Source organism: Rhinoraja longicauda, chromosome 14 (genome assembly GCF_053455715.1).
Source record: "Rhinoraja longicauda isolate Sanriku21f chromosome 14, sRhiLon1.1, whole genome shotgun sequence".
Classification (NCBI taxonomy): Eukaryota; Metazoa; Chordata; class Chondrichthyes; order Rajiformes; family Arhynchobatidae; genus Rhinoraja; species Rhinoraja longicauda.
In genome coordinates this window covers 14,141,404-14,162,037 of record NC_135966.1, presented here as the reverse complement: position 1 = coordinate 14,162,037, position 20,634 = coordinate 14,141,404, and the positions used below count along the sequence as shown (strand labels likewise).

Sequence of the window (20,634 nt, the reverse complement as noted above, 5' to 3'; positions counted from 1 at the left end):
TAGCCTCTCAAACCCCTTAAGAATTTTATATGTTTCTATAAGATCCCCCTCAGTCTTCTAAATTCCAGCGAGTACAAGCCCAGTCTATCCAGTCTTTCTTCATATGAAAGTCCCGCCATCCCAGGGATCAATCTGGTGAACCTTCTCTGTACTCCCTCTAAGGCAAGAACGTCTTTCCTCAGATTAGGAGACCAAAACTGCACACAATACTCCAGGTGCGGTCTCACCAAGGCCCTGTACAACTGCAGTAGAACCTCCCTGCTCCTAAACTCAAATCCTCTTGCTATGAATGCCAACATACCATTCGCTTTCTTCACTGCCTGCTGCACCTGCACGCTTGCTTTCAATGACTGGTGCACCATGGCACCCAGGTCACGTTGCATCTCCCCTTCTCCTAATCGGTCACCATTCAGGTAATACTCTGCTTTCCTGTTCTTGCCACCAAATTGGATAACCTCACATTTATCCACATTATATTGCATCTGCCATGCATTCGCCCACTCGCCTAATCTATCCAAGTCACTCTGCAGCCTCCTAGCATCCTCCTCGCAGCTAACACTGCCACCCAGCTTCGTGTCATCCGCAAACTTAGAGATATTGCATTCAATTCCCTCGTCCAAATCATTAATATATATTGTAAATAACTGGGGTCCCAGCACTGAGCCTTGCGGTACCCCACTAGTCACTGCCTGCCATTCCGAAAAGGACCCGTTTATTCCTACTCTTTGCTTCCTGTCCGCCAACCAATTCTCTATCCACCTAACACTGAACGCCCAATACCGTGTGCTTTAAGTTTGTACCCCAATCTCCTACGTGGGACCTTTTCGAAGGCCTTCTGAAAGTCCAGATATAACACATCGACTGGTTCTCCCTTATCCACTCTACTAGTTACATCCTCGAAAAATTCTATAAGATTCGTCAGGCATGCCTTGCAGAAATTGTGCAGCAATCACACGAGATACAAAAACATTGATGCAGAAAATATTGCAGTGGCGCTGGATATTTATTAGCACGAAACATAAGTGGTGCTTTTTATCCTATTGTGAGCAGCTAAAGAAATTGATCAGTATTCTAATGACCTTTGAATTTCTAGAATTCTCCACTCCAGAGGTGATTTAAAGAGAAAGTAGATACATTTTTGAAAGAAAGATCAGGGAATTGAAGGTAATGAGAAATAGCAGAGAAAGGGAATCTGCATGAGGCAAATCTGCCATAATCATATTGAACAGCAGAACATGCTTGAAGAGCCAGGTGGCCGACTTCTGCTCCTATAGTCTTCAATATTATCCAAGGACATACCACAGTATCTAATGTAACTGAAGAGGATGAAGATCTGATTCAACATTATTGGATTTCTCAAGGCAGGCTTCATCTTCACCAAGACAGAGCTTTGTTAGCAAGATGCCATGTCATCAATCAAATATCTACTTTAGCAAGCTAAATAGATAAATATTAAGAAAAAAACAAGCTATCATTGAAGCAAGCAATAACCATAAGAAAGTGCAGGGCAATACTTTGTCTTTGTGCACTGTTATATCCACAAAGGCGACCTGCTCCTTCCTTCTAGATAACCAAGTCAACTGCATATCACGATTGTGTTGAACCTCTTATCAATTATTTTTCATGTCTGCTTTTATTAATGCTGTATTGTAATTTGCTGCAAACCAGCTCAGTGTTCACTATGCCCATAAATTCAATATTATCCTCAAGAAATTGCTTTTGATTCCAGTCTAAATAGTTGAATGTAAATTGTGACGTCATAGTCCCAAAACTGATTTTTATGGAAAACTAATTTCTTCCACTAGAAATAACTATGTTTTCTTCCCATACTATTCCCTCTGCCCTGAAGTCACCAGAAATCCCTTCTGCTGCTTGTCCCTTACTTTACATTCCCCAGCTTGATAATTAGTTTGTCATGGTATCTTTTATGAAAACTTGGATCACCTTTCCTTTTCTCCAGAGATGCTGCCTGACCTGCTGAGTTACTCCAGCCTTTTGTATCTGTCTTTGGTTTAAACCAGTATCTGCAGTTCCTCCCTGCACATTTAAACTACATCCATGCTGTCAGCTCTATCTGTTCCCTCTTCAAAAGTCCAAAATTGGTCAAGCAAGGTTTTGCCTATATTGACTATTCAATATTATTCCTTTCTTGGTATTCTTTAATCTTCTCTAGAGGAAGGATTCCATTATTTTTTCAACCATCAACATTCTCAAATCTATAACCACCTAGACATGTGTTGCCTCTACCCCAAAATACTGACCTATTTTTTTTTTTCTAACTTGGTGTATAATCTATATAATTATAAATAAGATTATACACTAAATTAGAAAAAAAGTAGAAAGTTAGTATTTTGGGGAGGTACAAATATAATTCTTTCACTTTACCACATTCCACACTACATTCAGTCTGCCATGTCCTTGTCCATTCACATAGCTGTATATTCCTTGAAGCCTCTGTGCATTCTCCTCCTGATCCACACTGCCACTCATCGTTGTACTTTAGCAAAACTTGGATATGTCATACTTGGTCTGTTTGTCCAAATAATTTAAGCTGATCACATGGACTCCCAGCACCGATCCCCGTGGCGCCCACTAATCAGAAAACGTGTTCATTCTTATTCTTTTCCATCCATTAAACAAACTTCAAACAATGCCAGTACAAGATCTCCAATTTCATGTACTCTAATTTTCCCTGATTCCACTGCTTTCACAAATCCCACAGTTTGAGACAGATTATCATCAATTCTGCTCCTCCAATTTACAAATTATTCATAAACATTTGTAAGAATGCATGCACAAAGTAAAGCCTTGTTCACATAAAATAGTTTGCTGGGAAAACAATCTAATAGAAAAGTCAAGTTAAAATGATGACATTTTGGCACCCATGCCAAGAGAAAGTTGTCATTGGTCATCAGCAGATAAAATAATACTTCCAGGTGAGAAGTCAATCATAGGAACATTATGTTTTTTTCTTCATCTGTGAAAAAGAATTGACAGGAGTCATCAGATTAAATTGATAATTTTCGCGGGGAGAAAGAAATGATTCACACTCAGCTATTCTAGTCAGGTTTTAGGATTCATTTCCAGCAAAATCATAGATTCTTGATATTTTTATGCACATCAATGGTCTCGGGTTGAATCACTGATCCCAGGATATCCTTTCATCGCCACACCGAAATCAACACAGTGTTTCAACAGCTATGGTTAAAAAAACTAACTGGATAATGGATCTGGACAGGTAAACTAAAGATAAAAATTGACAGATAAAACTAATTGAAAATTTGAGGCCTTTTAAGGAGAAGATTCACATACAGCCTCGATACATTCTTACAAGGGAGTAATGAATGATAATTCAAAATGAGAGCACCTGGATGGCTTCGGAAAAGAAAAAAGATAGAAAGAAACTTGGGCACATAGCAAATATTAGGATGGTAATACCAGGAGATTCAAGCTGATCACAGAGATCAAGAGTAAAGACTAGTGGCTCAGAAGTTCTACAGGCAACAAAATGTAGCAACATTAGGACAAATGCCCACAAATCCAGTGAGAAAGATAAGTTTAGTGGAGAATCTTAAAAAGAGGAATGAGTTGAAGAGTTTGAGAAATTCCAGAGCCAATGGAGCTGATGGCTCAGCTAACTAACAAAGCTAAAGAAATAGGGAACATGCATAAGAGAGAAGTTGAGAAACAGGTAGAATCTGGTCTTGACAGCACTGGTAATGGGAAACTTCAATGTTCAAAAGACTGGAGGAAGTTCCAGCGACAGAGAAGGCTCACAAAGCAGAGGGATTTGAGCACAAGAATGGTAATTTTGAAATTGCTGTGCTGTAGCCTAGAAGGCCATCAAATAGAGTCAAGAGTTTTATTTTCACATCAGAAAACAGAACAATGAAATTCTTACTTGCAGCAGTACAACAGATATGTAAAAATAGGATAAACAACAAAATGGCAGTAAATTAAATGCATGCGTTTCCTATGTATAAAGATATGCAAATAACATTCCAAAAATATTAAGGTTTGCAAGAAAGATAAAAGTCTTCACACATACCATGTCCTTAACTGCCTTAGATCCTCTGAACTCAATAATATAACTGATACAGAACACAGGACAAAGTAATGAATATGGTGAATCAAGGCCTAACATTATAAAGTCAACACATTATTTGAATTATGCATAATTTACTGGCCAGAATTATAAATTTGATTTTGGAAAAAACTTTGCAGCTGTCATTATTAATCAAATGTTGGATAGAAACTGTGCTTTATCAAATTGAGTCTGAAGAAGTTTTTGGCACAAGGGGAGGTAACCAAACTCCTTGGAAGCAACATCAACAATCAAAACGAAATGCCATTCAAGTTTAAAAATTATTAAATATTAAGGTGGACAGATAAAATCTAAGGCAAGTGATCCAAATTATCAAATTTGAGAAATTAGAAAACATAGCAAGTTTCAAGAGTTAAAAAGATATTGATTCTGCTTAATTGAACCAGGCCACAGTAGGATAAAGAAAAGCTGTGCAACAAGGATGGGTTATCCAAAATAATCTGATAAATGTAGTCTAGTCAGCGGCAAGAGTTATGCAGTGGCTCAAAACAAAGATGCAGAATGGGACCTATTGAGACCCCCAAAGAAATACAAGTCAACCAAAAGATCACAAGAATCATCTATTCATATGATGTATAATTTGAGAGGAGATTAATAAAGCATGAGTATAGTTCCCTGGAACATGGAGGTTGAGGGTGACCCAATAGCATAAAATTGAGAGTCATAGATAGAGGAAGACAGTCTGAACCATGACAAGTGGTGGCAGTTGGAGCGCAGTAGGAAAATGTGACACTATTTACTTTATTAGAAAGGATAGGAAAAAGTATTTTTAAATAGCAAGAAACAAAATGGTGTTCCGTTTAATTAGCATGAGAATGGCAAACAATTAGGATGCTAAATGATACCTTAGGCTTTATTTAAAGTGATCTGAGTGAGATAGCCTTTCTGTATTTGTACAGGGCTTTGTGAAAACCACACCTGGAATGCCGATTCTCCAGAATCGAAGGGCAGACCTGCCTTTAGGTTCAGTCAATTAAATGGCTGAAACTTCACAAGTCAAAACTATGTTGAAGTAAATAGACAGCTTTTCAGAAGATTTTCTCATAAAGACTCATTTGCAGCATCTTCAAGAAACACAAAGGAAGCCGGTTGTAGACCAGAAAACATACAGTTGAGATGAAAGAAAGGAATGAGAAAGGAAAAAAAGGCGAGAGAAAATAAAATTGCTTCATGCATAACCAAGATTTCAAAATATAACTAACTGCACAAAAGCAAACAGGGAAAGGGAGATTGTCAAGAATTTCAAAATTTAACTATCACCAACAATTTGACTTAGTCCAACCCTTTGGTGATATGGCAAAAAAAAGCACACCAATGTCTTGACTTCTTCAGAAGGCTAAAGAAATTCAGCAGAAGTCCAATGTCTCTTACCAATTTCTAGTGTTGCGCCACTGAAAACATATTCAGATATATCCAGCAACTGCACTGTCCAAGATTGCAAGAGTTTGCAGAGCTGTGAACATAGCCCAGGCCTTCAAATAAACCAGTCTCCCCCTCCACTCCATCAAAACCTTGCAATGCCTCAGGAAATCAGCCAATATAACCAAGGACCCCTCACATCCCAGTCATTCTCTCTTCTTCCCACTTCAATCAGTGACAGATACAAAAGCTTCAAAGCACATACCACCAGATTCAAGATCAGTTTCGTCCCTGTGTTATCAGATTCTTGAATGGACCTCTCAAATGCTAGGACAAATTCCCGATTTACAATCTACCTTGTTGTAGCCCTTGCACTTCCAAAAACAAAATCTGCACTTTCTCTGCAGCTATAACACTAAAAGACCATATTCTGTTTATCTTCTCTTTTGCAGAACTTGATGTACTCATGTTTGGTATATGCCTGGAAAGCATGCAAATTAAAGCTTTTCACGATATCTTGATACAGATGATAACAAACCCAACATCAAGTAGTCTAAGGAGCTCATGATATCCAAAGGCCTTTACCACCCCATCATCCCAACATTGGCACGGGTTCTTTCTGTTTTCTTTGATACGCTCTCAAATCTCATCTGGTAGCCTTTATACGCCAACATGTTAACCACTCAACTGCCCTTCCAGGTTTACACCGTAACAGGCAGCATTAACTCTTTTTACGAGTCACCTTTCCTTCATGTTTACCATCACAACCCCTAATCCCAAAATATATCTCCCTACTTGCAACCAACCATCGTTCCCTTTCTATACATGTTCATCAGATTTCAGCTTCAAATTTATTTGACTACCAATTAGTTTTAAAGAAATCAAGAAATGAAGTTAAATGCAGGAAAGTACGAGGCAAAAGATCAGATATAACCTCCAAGAGGGGCGGAATAACCTGAGTAATAGTCTGAAGAAGGGCTTCAACCTGAAATGTCACCCATTCCTTCTCTCCAGAGATGCTGCCTGTTAATAAGTTACTCCAGCATTTTGTGTCTATTTCTGAATAATCTACTTCTACTCCTTTTTAGTCCTATGTTCACAATACTAACAAAGCTTAAACTTATAGCAATTTCTACTTTTATTTCAGTTTCAGCATCCACATCATTTTGCTTTTGAAATCATGTTTGGAATTACTAATTCAATCCTATTTCAAGTGTAGAAAAGGTTACAAATTCCCAATCATGATTTGTCTGCAACTTCCGATTTGTTTGATCACACCGACATCCTACATCACCTCAATGCTATTATCTTATTGGGCAAAACCTTTCATCTGATTCCACTCTTATTTATGCATAAAAATCAGTGTACTATTTGTGTAATAAATGATTATTTATTGTCACATGTACAGAGGTACAGTGAAATTCATTTTTGTATAGTTCAGTACAGCACAACGATACATAATCACTTAGATACATGATAGATAAGCATCTGAGATACAGTACAAGTGTATAGTAGTAGTACACTGACACAGTATACAAGAGTCGCCAGGTACAGCCAATGGGTTCTCTTCTCACACGTGTTACATCCAATAACTCCACTCCCCCGATCCTTGCTCCCAATTTCCCATCCGTGTGCTGCTCGAGAGTTATCCAAAAAATACAATTTCCATTTCCATATGTACACCAATGGCATTAAGCTCTACCATTTCCAATACCCCAAAATTGCTGGAACATGTCTCCAAAAATTAAGCACTGGATAAACTAATTATATATTGTGATTATAGATCTCACCATCTACATCGGTCATAACTGATCTCTAACCAACTCTATCACTTTTCCAATCAACTCTATTAAACTGTGGATCGAACTCATTTGATTCACCGCCGCTCATTTCACCAGAACGTTGTCAAATACACTACTACTTGTTTCCTAAATCACACCAAATCCCATCATCCATATACTTACAGATTATTGGATAAACTAAATATGATTTTAAAATTCTCTCCTGGTCTTGCCCCTCTAGAATTTCCTATTTGGTTGTGAATCTAGATTTCTTACATCTGCAAATTTTTGCTTTCCACCAAACACAAGTTATTGAGATCATGGAAGCATAAAATTGACATTTACTCTGTCAGCCATACAAAACTTGCTGTTTCATAAACAAGGAATATTTCCCAGTAAAATAATCCAGACAGAAAAAATTGCAAATGAAATTTACGAAGTTGCAAAGCAATGCAGTGGAGATAAAAGAAAATAGCCTCTTTGCAAAATAAAACAATGGTGCTAAAATATATAAAACAATACATGCAGAAAAATCACATTTGGATGTAGAGCTCCCATTCCCCTCCCCACCAACCACAAGTGTCACAGCAAATTTCTTGGGCCTTGGAGATAATAAAATACGTTTATTTGCGAGAAGGCACAATTCAAATGTCATATTTGGATTGGTGAAAAATCCTACACTTCTGACTACAACTTCAACTTTTATAAATACATATGGAGAAGTAGAAAACATTTCACTAAAATGTCCAATCTATAAAGCAAATCCCTGAAAAAGATAGGGAGGACACAAAATGCTGGAGTAACTCAGCGGGACAGGCAGTATCTCTGAAGAGAAGGAATGGGTGACGTTTCGGGTCGAGACCCTTCTTCAGATATAATCACTTAAAAATATGTCACTTTATGTTTACACCTCATCGGGTTCCTGCACAGTACAATTCTTAATGTCTAAAGCATTGCTTCCAACTGTAATTCACATTGTGAGGGTGGTTCAAAAGAATATTGAGCAACTACACGTGGTAAATAAACATTGGGGGGTATGGTGTTCCTTGGGACTATTGTGAGTTACAATTAAAATGTATGACTGCAAAATACACATATAGCTCGAGTTCTTCTTTCTGTTGTTTATCTCATTCGAAGCCCGCATCAATGGAGCGGACACGTAGTCTTGAAAACTTAACTGTAACATCAGATCAAGTTAAAACAAATGCAATATAATGAAAACGTGGTGCCAAAGTCAAAGGCTGGGGAATTGCACAGGGAAACTATTATTTTTCCAACCAGATACAATCATTTTCATTTCCTTTTCATTTCTAAGTCTAATTACATTCACTTACCAACCGAAGATATCAAATACAATACAATACACAAAAAGATACTGCAATTTGCTGACTGGCTGATTGCCTCCAAATCTCGCATCCCTAGTACTACCATTATTAAACTGGGACGCAACAAAAAAACTACGTTCGAAATCAACCTACCTTCATTGCGGATGTCCCGCCCCAACGCAGCGCCCATTGGTCGGAAAATCCCCGCCGCTGCCTTTGAGTGGCAAGCCCGCCTGTCAATCAGATGAACCACACACTTCCGCCATAAAGCTAGGTCACTCTGTCGTTCAAATAAAAGCTCCCCCCTCCCCCGTACCAACAACGTGTAGGCCTCACGTTTACTACATAAAAGAAGCGACTTAGTTTTTCCATTCAACCCAGACCACGTAGACTTTTAAAGAAACACAACACTCTCACAAAACGAATGATGACGACGAGCTTGAAAAAAAGAGCTAAGTTATCTTTAAAAAAAAACTTGAGTTGGAAGTTCTGAATTTAAATATATAAACCCCGCTCGGTCCAGAGCTCATTTGTTTACACGTCTTACAATAAATACCGTCTGATTAAGCAAAGCGGGGAATTAATGAGACCTTAATCCAATAGGCTGCAAGTGAGAAAACATTATTTTTGTACCTGCGAACACATAACAAAAGTTCTAGAGCTTTCTTGCTTTCGCCTATAAAGCCAGCGAGCCCGATCTAAAAGCAAACAATCATCATGGCGCCCGCTTTCCATTATTTCCCGGAGACTTTTCCCCACCTCGAGGCGCGCTGATTGGCCGCGCGCGCGGACCGTACCATTGGGCCTCGCGCGGAGAACAACAACAAACGGAGGGAGCGCGAGCGAGCGCGCGGCGGCGGTGGCGGGAGGCGCGGCTGTTGGCGGCGCGTGGCCCGGCGCAAGTAACCGACAGGGAGGGAGGGAAGGAAGGACCCTGATGAGGGAGGGAGGGAAGGAAGGACCCTGATGAGGGAGGGAGGGAAGGAAGGACCCTGATGAGGGAGGGAGGGAAGGAAGGACCCTGATGAGGGAGGGAGGGAGGGAGGGAGGGAAGGAAGGACCCTGATGAGGGAGGGAGGGAGGGAAGGAAGGACCCTGATGAGGGAGGGAGGGAGGGAAGGAAGGACCCTGATGAGGGAGGGAAGTAGTAATGGAGGAGGAAGGGAGTAATGAGGGAGGGAGTGATGGGAAGGAAGGGAGTGATGAGGGAGGGAGTGATGGGAAGGGTGGGTGATAGGGGAGGAAGGGAGTGACGAGGGAAGGAATGACAGAGAGTGAAGGAAGGACCAAGTGATGAGGGATGGAAGGACCAAGTGATGAGGGATGGAATGATGAGGGAGAGAGAGAAGGAAGGAGTGATGGGAAGTTGAGAGGAGGGGAAGGAAGGAGTGCTGAGGGTGGTAATGAATGATGAGAGAAGGGAGAAGAGAAGTGACGGGGAGGGAGGAGAGGAATGATGGGGAGGGAAGAGAGAAGTGATGGGAGGGAGGAGAGGAATGGTGGGAAGAGAGCATGAAGGGGAGGGAGGAAAGGAGTGACGAGGGAAGGAAGGACAGTGATGAGGAAGGTAGTAATGAGGGAGGAAGGACAGTGATGTGGGTGAGAGAGTGGCAGCCAAGGAGTGACAGGAGAAGGTGAAGAGAGGGAGTGTCGGGAGGAGTTGAGTGGGGAGCGAGGGAAGGAGTGACAGAGGAGAGGGAGGCATGTAGTGAGTGAAGGAAGTAGGGGAGGGAGGGTAGGAGTGTCGGGAGAGGTGGGGAAGTGCTGAGGGAGTGCTGAGGGAGGGAGAAGTGACGGGAGGGAGGAGAGGGAACAGAGGAGTGACTGGAAGGGAGGAGACGAGTGACAGGACGGAGTGGAGTGACAGAAGGATGACGGAGGGAGGTGGGAAGGAGAGTCAGTGGAGGGAAGGAGTGATAGGGGAGGGAAGGCTTGATAGGGGAGGGGGGGTGGGTGGGGATAGGACGGAGGTGTGGAGGGAGAGACAGGATGGAGGGATGAGAGGGAGAGGGGACGAGGTAGAAGATAGAGAGGGGGAGTGCGGATGGATGGAGAGGGGAGGAGGGGGTGGTGAGGGGGTGGGTTAACAAGGGAAGGGTAGGGAGTGGAAGCAGGGAGAGGGAAGGGAGAGGTGGAGGAAAAGAAGGAGGGGTGGGAAGAAGAGAGTGGAGTAAGGAAGGGAATAAGGGGGGATGGAAGGAGGGAGAATGGGAATGGTACAAAGGAGGAGGGGAGGGGAGGGAGAGAGGTCAAGGTTTTCCAATACATGTGTGTAAAGAACAACACTCGGCTATTAAGTCGTTCACTTTTTCAGTAATTAATTTCGGAAGAAAATATTGATGATGTTTGTCAGATATTTTTGCACTGCAGGGTAAATTATACCAAGTTTTGAATATTCATAGAGCATTAGGCACTTCGGCCCAACTTGTCCAATCTGACCAAGATGCCTCATTTAAGCTAGTTCCATTTGCCTGCATTTGATCCATCTATATACTAAATTTTTTGTTTGTTATTTGTTTGTTCCTGAACTACAGCCAAAACGGTGCACGTTAGCGCAACAATTTTAGGCCCACCTTACTCACCGTCGTCCCTTTGGTGCTAATGGAAGAAGTTTCATTGAAATCGGTGTAATATTTTTAAAGTTATTCACATTTTAAAGTTTAAATCTATCTCCTAAGGAGGGGAGAGGGTGGAGGGAGGGAGGATAAGGGGGGAGGAGGGAGGGAGGGGGGAGAGGAGAGGGTGCTGCATCAATGCAGGAGAGGTTTGGGCCCAACTTTGTCTAGTATCCCTCCAAACCTTTTCTATCCATGTAACTGTCCAGGTGTCTTTTAAATGTTATTGTATCTGTCTCCTCTGGCAGCTCATTCCATATACCCACCAACCTCAGAGTGAATAAGTTGCCCCTCAGGTTCCTATTAAATCTTCCACCTCTAACCTTAAACCAATGCCCTCTTGTTCTTAATTCCCCTACCCTGGGTAAAAGACCATGTTCATTCACCCTATCAATTTCCCTCAAGATTTTATACATCTCTATCAATTCCATTCATGAGGGTGGTCGTGGTAGGTTGTTTTGTGGACTGGGGCTGTGACCAGTGGTGTGCCTCCTTCCCTCCCTCCCAATCATGATTTTACACACCTCTATAAGGAATCCTAATCCAATGTCTCATAGAAAGATCGAAAATAGGTGCAGGAGTAGGCCATTCGGCCCTTTGAGCCTTTTCCCCCATCTCCCTTGATTCCATTAGCCCTAAGAGCTAAATCTAAATCATTTGAAAACATCCACTGAATTGGCCTCCACTGCCTTCTGTGGCAGAGAATTCAACAGATTCACAACTCTGGGTGAAGAAGTTTTTCCTCATCTCAGTCCTAAATGGCCTACCCCTTTTTCTTAAACTGTGACTCCTTGTTCTGGACTCCCCCAACATCGAGAACATTTTTCATGCATCCAGCCTGTCCAAACCTTTAAATATTTTATATGTTTCTATAAGATCCCCTCTCATCCTTCTGAATTCCAGTGAATACAAGCCCAGTCAACCCATTCCATCATCATATGTCAGTCCCGCCATCCCAGGAATTAACCTGGTGAACCTACGCTGCACTCCCTCAATAGTAATAATGTCCTTCCTCAAATTAGGAGACTAAAACTGCACACAATACTCCAGGTGTGGCCCCCCCGGGGCCTGTACAACTGCAGTAGGACCTCCTTGCTCCTAAACTCAAATCCTCTCGCAATGAAGGCCAACATGCCATTAGCTTTCTTCACTGCCTGTTGTACCTGCATGCTTACTTTCAGTGACTGAAGTACAAGCACACCCAGGTCTCATTGCACTTTCCCTTTTCCTAATCTGACACCATTCAGATAATAATCTGCCTCCTTGTTCTTGCCACCAGAAGGGATAACCTCACATTTATCCACATTATACTGCATCTGCCCACCCACCCAACCTACCCGTCACCCAGCTTCATAACATCCTCCTCGCAGCTCACACTGCCTCCCAGCTTTGTGTCATCCTTTGTCTAAATCGTTAATATTTACTAGACCGAGTGGACCCGTTGGGCCCAAACCTCTCCTGCATTGATCCAGCACCCTCTCCTCCCCAACTCCCCACTCCAGCCTCCCTTATCCCGCCCTCCTTTGTCGAATTTGTTGAATTTCTGGGACATTGGAACCAGTTCTGGGGGAGGTGGGACCGTTACAAGCAGGACGGTCTGCATCTGTGCTGGAATGGAACCAATGTCCTTGGGGGAGTGTTTGCTAGCGCTGTCGGGGAGGATTTAAACTAATGTGGCAGGGGGATGGGAACTAGAGCAGAGAGACAGAGGGGTATAAAATGAGGGTAGAAACAATAGGTAACAAGGTGAAAAGTAAAAGTGGCAGGCAGACAAATCCAGGGCAAAAATCAAAAAGGACCACTTTGCAACATAATCATATAAGGGGCAAGAGTGTTATAAAAATAAGCCTGAAGGCTTTGTGTCTCAATGCAAGGAGTATACGTAATAAGGTGGATGAATTAAATGTGGAGATAGTTATTAATGATTATGATATAATTTAGTTGGGATTACGGAGACATGGCTCCAGGGTGACCAAGGCTGAAAGGCTGGGAGCTCAATATCCAGGGATATTCTATATTCAGGCGGGATAGACAGAAAGGAAAAGGAGGTGGGGTAGCGTTGCTGGTTAGAGAGGAGATTAACGCAGTGGAAAGGAAGGACATTAGCTCGGAGGATGTGGAATCGATATGGGTAGAGCTGCGAAACACTAAGGGGCAGAAAACACTAGTGGGAGTTGTGTACATGCCACCTAACAGCAGTAGTGAGGTTGGGGATGGCATCAAACAGGAAATTAGAAATTAGAATTAGGTTGGGGATGGCATCAAACAGGAAATAGATTGGGTGAACCAAATTGGCAGGGGTGCTGAGGAAGAGGATTTCTTGGAATGTTTGCGAGATGGTTTTCTAAACTAACGTGTCGAGGAACCAACGAGAGAGCAGGCCATTCTAGACTGGGTATTGAGTAATGAGGAAGGGTTAGTTAGCAGTCTTGTTGTGCGAGGCCCCTTGGGCAAGAGTGACCATAATATGGTGGAGTTCTTCATTAGGATGGAGAGTGACGAAGTCAATTCAGAAACAAGTGTTCTGAACTTAAAGAAAGGTAACTTTGAGGGTATGAGGCGTGAATTGTCCAAGATAGACTGGCAATTTATACTTAAAGGGTTGACGGTGGACATGCAATGGAAGGCATTTAAAGATTGCATGGATGAACTACAACAATTGTTCATCCCAGTTTGGCAAAAGAACAAACCAGGAAAGGTAGTGCATCCGTGGCTAACAAGGGAAATCAAGGATAGTATTAAAACAAATGATGAAGCATATAAATTAGCCAGAAAAAGTATCATACCAGAGGACTGGGAGAAATTCAGAGTCCAGCAGAGGAGGACAAAGGGCTTAATTAGGAAAGGGAAAATAGATTATGAGAGAAAACTGGCAAGGAACATAAAAACTGACTGCAAAAGCTTTTATAGATATGTGAAGAGAAAAAGACTAGTTAAGACAAATGTAGGTCCCTTGCAGTCGGAAACAAGTGAATTGATCATAGGGAACAAGGAGATGGCAGACCAATTGAACAACTACTTTGGTTCTGTCTTCACTAAGGAAGACATAAACAATCTGCCGGAAATAGCAGGGGACCGGGGGTCTAATGAGATGGAGGAACTGAGGGTAATCCAGGTTAGTCGGGAAGTGGTGTTAGGTAAATTAAATGGATTAAAGTCCGATAAATCCCCCGGGCCAGATAGGCTGCATCCCAGAGTGCTTAAGGAAGTAACCCCAGAAATAGTGGATGCATCAGTGATAATTTTTCAAAACTCTTTAGATTCTGGAGTAGTTCCTGAGGATTGGAGGGTAGCTAATGTAACCCCACTTTTTAAAAAGGGAGGGAGAGAGAAAACAGGGAATTATAGACCAGTTAGCCTAACATCGGTAGTGGGGAAAATGCTAGAGTCAGTTATTAAAGATGTGATAGCATCACATTTGGAAAGTGGTGAAATCATCGGCCATGTCAGCATGGATTTATGAAAGGCAAATCATGCCTGACGAATCTTATAGAATTTTTCGAGGATGTAACTAGTAAGAGTGGATAAGGGAGAACCAGTCGATGTGTTATATCTGGACTTTCAGAAGGCCTTCGACAAGGTCCCACATAGGAGATTGGTGTACAAACTTAAAGCACACGGTATTGGGGGTTCAGTGTTGAGGTGGATAGAGAATTGGTTGGCGGACAGGAAGCAAAGAGTAGGAATAAACGGGTCCTTTTCGGAATGGTAGGCAGTGACTAGTGGGGTACCGCAAGGCTCAGTGCTGGGACCCCAGCTATTTACAATATATATTAATGATTTGGACGAGGGAATTGAATGCAACATCTCTAAGTTTGCGGATGACACGAAGCTGGGTGGCAGTGTTAGCTGCAAGGAGGATGCTAGGAGGCTGCAGAGTGACTTGGATAGATAGGAGAGTGGGCAAATGCATGGCAGATGCAATATAATGTGGATAAATGTGAGGTTATCCACTTTGGCGGCAAGAACAGGAAAGCAGAGTATTACCTGAATGGTGGCCAATTAGGAAAAGGGGAGATGCAACGTGACCTGGGTGTCATGATGCACCAGTCATTGAAAGCAAGCGTGCAGGTGCAGCAGGCAGTGAAGAAAGCGAATGGTATGTTAGCATTCATAGCAAGAGGATTTGAGTATAGGGGCAGGGAGGTTCTGCTGCAGTTGTACAGGGCCTTGGTGAGACCGCACCTGGAATATTGTGTACAGTTTTGGTCTCCTAATCTGAGGAAGGACATTCTAGCCTTAGAGGGAGTACAGAGAAGGTTCACCAGATTGATCCCTGGGATGGCAGAACTTTCATATGAAGAAAGACTGGATAGACTAGGCTTATACTCGCTGGAATTTAGAAGACTGAGGGGGGATCTTATAGAAACATATAAAATTCTTAAGGGGTTGGAGAGGCTAGATGCGGGAAGATTGTTCCCGATGTTGGGGAAGTCCAGAACCAGGGGTCAAAGCTTAAGGATAAGGGGGAAGTCTTTTTGGACCGAGATGAGAAAACATTTCTTCACACAGAGAGTGGTGAGTCTGTGGAATTCTCTGCCAAAGAAGGTAGTTGAGGCCAGTTCATTGGCTATATTTAAGAGGGAGTTAGATGTGGCCCTTGTGGCTAAAGGGATCAGGGGGTATAGAGACAAGGCAGGTACAGGTTACTGAGCTGGATGATCAGCCATGATCATATTGAATGGCGGTGCGGGCTCGAAGGGCCGAATGGCCTACTCCTGCGCCTATTTTCTATGTTTCCCCCCCCCTCAGCCACTCAACCACTCCATCCCCCTCAATCCCCCAAACCTCTCCTGCATTGGTCTAGCACCCTTCCCCCCCCCCCCCCACTCACCCACTCCATCCCTCCTTATCCCCGCCTCCCCCTGCCCCCCTCACCCACTCAACCAGTGCATCTCCCCTCACGTGGCCGGAAGTGAGCTGCGGCTCACTATGGGTCGCTGCTGTTTGAACCATCGCAAAGTCGTAATATTGTAGGTCGAAGCATCGTAAGTCGGGGATTAGATCTGTATTAGATCGACGGGCCCCAATTGCGCACACGCGGACTGATGTCGAAAAGGCAGCTCGGCGGCAACGGCCATCTTGTTTGATCCTCTGCCCCTGCGCTGCACCACGGGAGTAAGGTCAGGTGCAGGGCATGCCGGGATGGGCGCCAGTCCTCTCGGCGGGGGGGGGGTGGGGGGAGCGCATTTATTAAAGTTTATTCAGCAGCAGCGGCAGCTGGACAGCCCAGCAACCCCCCTCATTAGCCGCCACTACCATCACTGGAGTGTCCTGCCCCCGGCAGCCATCGTACCCCCCTCCCTCATTGGCCGCCCCTCCCGTCACTCGGGCGGGTCCCATGGTGACTTCGAACGCTGAAGACGGCCAGGATAAGTTGAAAAGTTAATTTTTTAACTTTAAAATGTCAATAACTTTATAAATATAAGACCAATTTGAATGAAACTTGGGTAATACAGACTCCAGGACAATGGCGAGTAAGGAGGGCCTAAAATTGTCGTGCTATCGCGTACTGTTTTGGCAGTGAGATCAACGGAGAACAAACATACGGGACAAACAAACGGGGGAACAACGAGGAACAAACATACGGGACAAACAAACTGGAACAAACAAACAGGGGAACAAACAAGATGAGAGATTTAGTATTATATATACTAGACCAAGTGGACCTGTTGGGCACAAACCTCTCCTGCATTGGTGCAGCATCCTCTCCTCCCCCCCTCCCCCTCCCCTTACCCCCTCCCCCCATCCTCCTCCCCCCTTCCCTCCACCCCCCTCCCCTCCATCCTCCCCCTACCCCTTTATCCTCCCTCCCCCACTCCCTCCCTCCCTAGGAGATAGATTTAAACTTTAAAATGTGAATAATTAAAAAAATATAACACCAATTTCAATGAAACTTCTTTGCACCAAAGGGACAACGGTGCGTAAGGTGGGCCTAAAATTGTTGCGCTGTCGTGTACCGTTATGGATGTAGTTCAGGAACAAACAAACAAACAAACGAGAGTTTTAGTATATAGATATAGATTGTAAATAACTGGGGTCCCAGCACTGAGATTTGCGGCACCCCACTAGTCACTGCCTGCCTGACTTTGGCATCTTCCCAGTTCCATGAACAGGCTTTGGCAGGAGGCATTGGATGCAGCTCATCCACAACGGTTCTGTTCTTAGTAATCATGTCAAAGCCAAATAATCACATTTTTTCTGCTAATCGGAGCACTGCTAGAGTGGTGACTCGCTATATTGAACAGAAACTTGCACATCTGTACCTTTCACGGTTCTACCTCCACCTGTGACTTACAGGAACTGGTCCCAACTGAAAATAAGAACTTGGTCACTGAATTAATGTGAATGTAGCCTTGTATGTAGGAGCGCCACTGGTCAAATCAGTAAAATTAGTGCTTGTGCTGCACTAAATGTTTCTCCAGACCCATTAACATTGTGTCAGTGTTAGGGATCTCTGCTCAGCCAGTACCAAGTTCCTCAAATCACCCCTTACCAATCAATGTTGACCATCTAGAATAGTTGGTTATTTCAGTTTCTGTTATGTCCTTGTTCATGACACCTCCCTCAAGATTTGCAGAACCTCACTGGACTACACCCGTAAAGCAGTTCTGCAGCTTCCCCAAAGGTGTGGCATTGACCAAGTGTTCAGCAACAAATCACCCACAAATGAGACAAAGAACATCCTCACAGGAATACCATTCATTATAACAATAATCTTATTGGTGCCCACCTCTTCACAGAGTGTGGATTTGCAAAGAGAGTCTAGAGAGGCTTGCAAGGATCCCTGTCACGATTTATTTTGAACAGTTCCGTCACAGAAGACTCTGTGATTTATGGACTGTTCCCAGGGACGCATTAGAAGACTGACATCGAGTGCTGCTGGAAGGTCATCATCTCGGTGAAAGACGCTCTTTGGTCTGCCCAAGCTTTGTTGACCTCCCAGCAGAGCAAGATGTCCGTCGGGGAATGTTGCCGACTGGCCCGCTGCAGACTGCAGGAGTACGTGCTGAAGCTTGGTGCAGCCCACGCCAAGGCTCTGTGGGGAAGGACCACAGTCTAGGGTCCTTCCACTGCTGGACATGGGGGACAGGGTGTGGTGGAGACGCCCCTCAAAATAAGGGATGGGATTCCACGCCAAGGGCGGGGGGTAATTTTGTGTAATTGCTGTAATGAATGTATGTATTGAACATATGTATAGCCTCCGAGACTGTAGGATGGAGTTTTGGAAGGAACATGTTTACTCCTGCACCTATTGTCTATTGTCTATATTTATTTCTTGAATAAAGTATTTTTTTGATAATAATTTTTTTTTAAGTGATCTTATAGGTGCTGTTGTACCACAGACTTTTATCCACCATTGTAAAGAATACCATTAATTTCCAACTCTGCCTAATGTGTGTGTCCAGTATGTTCAGCAACCCTCCTTGGCCCCAGAATAGTTTTCCACGTCTTTCCTTTGTGACACAAGAATTTCTAGCTGATGCTATTACCATTCTCCTTTGCATGGCTCACACCCACATTTCAGAATCATGTCTCATACAGAAATGCCCCATATTTAGATTCATAGAGTCACACAGCAAGGAAACAGGTCCTTCCACCCAACTTGACCATGCCGACAGGATGACCCATTTAAGCTAGTCCCATCTGACTGCGTTTAGCATTTTATGTCCATCTTCAGTCTTCTTGGTTAGTTCTTCGCAAAACTCAATCAAATTCATAAGACATGATCTCTCACTTACAAAACCAGCCTCTGTCCATCCAAATGCTTTATATTTTATCCATCATAATCCTGCCTACCACACATATTATTTCAAATCTTTCAGTAGGGATTGGATTCTGTGCACATTAGTAGGTCAAGGGTGTTTTCTGTTTAATAATAATATATTCCTTTATTTGTCCCACACCGGGGAAATTTACAGTGTTACAGCAGCAAAGTGGATAGCAAAAGATCATTCATTATAAATAAAAGTAAAGACGGATAAATTGTCATCAATCTACTGTGTATTCCTTAACTGTTACTGTTTGCGTGGATGATGCCAGCTGTTCCATTCAGAACCACTGGCCACTACCAGTATGATCTGGCCTATGATGTTTGGTGATGGAGGATGAGTTTCTGCTCCTCTAGTTGCAGTGCAGCTGTGTCAAAGTCTGATATCTCTGGAGAAGATCTGTTAATGTCAGTAAATTGAGATGATTACAAATTAGTAGGAAGAATTATTTCTGTAGCAATCAAGCCCTATGCACATATGCAGGTCATAAAACCACAAGCTTGGACACCCAGATTGAACAAAAAACTAAACAACTCATGGCCATGGTCTTATTCTCTTGGAAATGTATTCCAGAACCTTCCTCTCAGGTTCTAATTTCCTTGTTTAGTGACATCATTAATCATTCAAAGGACTGATTAATCCACTTCAAAATTATTATGAAATATTTGGAGATGATTATTTCTCTCCATTTTAACTGCTATCACATTCAACTGGATAACTGCTTTAAAAAGTAAAATGAAGATCTACATCTGATAGCATGGAAAAACTTACTATTTATTTTTATATATTTTATTCTTCCACAATGTAATGGTGAACAGGTAAAGATTCTGTTTACCTGGTTTGGTTTTTCCTTATTGTGGCATTTTTTTCATAATATTTATTTGTAATATTTATTCATAATTCATTCATTTTATATCTATATATCTATATACTAAAACTCTCGTTTGTTTGTTTGTTTGTTCCTGAACTACAGCCAAAACGTTACACAATAGCGTGACAATTTTAGGCCCACCTTACTCGCTGCCGGCCCTTTGATGCTAATGGAAGAAGTTTAATTGAAATCAGCGGTAGACACAAAATGCTGGAATAACTCAGCGGGTCAGGCAGCATCTCAAGAGAGAAGGAATGGGTGACGTTTCGGGTCGAGACCCTTCTTCAGACTGATGTCAGGGCAGGAGGCGGGACAAAGATAGGATGTAGTCGGAGACAGGAAGACGAGTAGGAGAACTGGGCAGGGGGAGGGGATAGAAAGGGGAAGCAGGGACCACCTGAAGTGGGAGAAGTCAATGTTCAAACCGCTGGGGTGTAAACTGCCCAAGCGAAATATGAGGTGCTATTCCTCCAATTTGCGCTGGGCCTCACTCTGACAATGGAGGAGGCCCAGGACAGAAAGGTCAGATTGGGAATGGGAGGGGGACTTGAAGTGCTGAGCCACCGGAAGATCAGGTTGGTTGAGACGGACAGCTTGGAGGTGTTCAGCGAAACGATCGCCGAGCCTGCACTTGGTCTCGCCGATGCAGGTTAATTCCCGGAATGGCGGGACTGTCGTATGTTGAAAGGCTGGAGCGATTGGGCTTGTATACACTGGAATTTAGAAGGATGAGGGGGGATCTTATTGAAACATGTAAGATAATTAGGGGATTGGACACATTAGAGGCAGATAACATGTTCCCAATG

General features: G+C 43.0%; 1 protein-coding gene across 3 annotated transcripts in view; it reads right to left on the bottom strand.

Moving 5' to 3' along the window:
• Window positions 1-9,434, bottom strand: part of LOC144600079 (CCR4-NOT transcription complex subunit 6-like) — a 47,687-nt gene extending 38,253 nt beyond the window's left edge. Inside the window, exons 1-2 of one of the 3 annotated variants that reach the window (XM_078411467.1) lie at window positions 9,204-9,434; window positions 8,724-8,803 (exon numbers count right to left, since the gene is read on the bottom strand). The gene's annotated coding sequence lies outside the window, so the exon portion shown is untranslated. Of the gene's footprint in view, window positions 1-8,579; window positions 8,679-8,723; window positions 8,804-9,203 lie in introns of those variants that run through there. The other 2 variants (XM_078411465.1, XM_078411466.1) reach the window with 2 other exon arrangements.
• Between the last annotated feature and the right edge of the window lie 11,200 nt (window positions 9,435-20,634).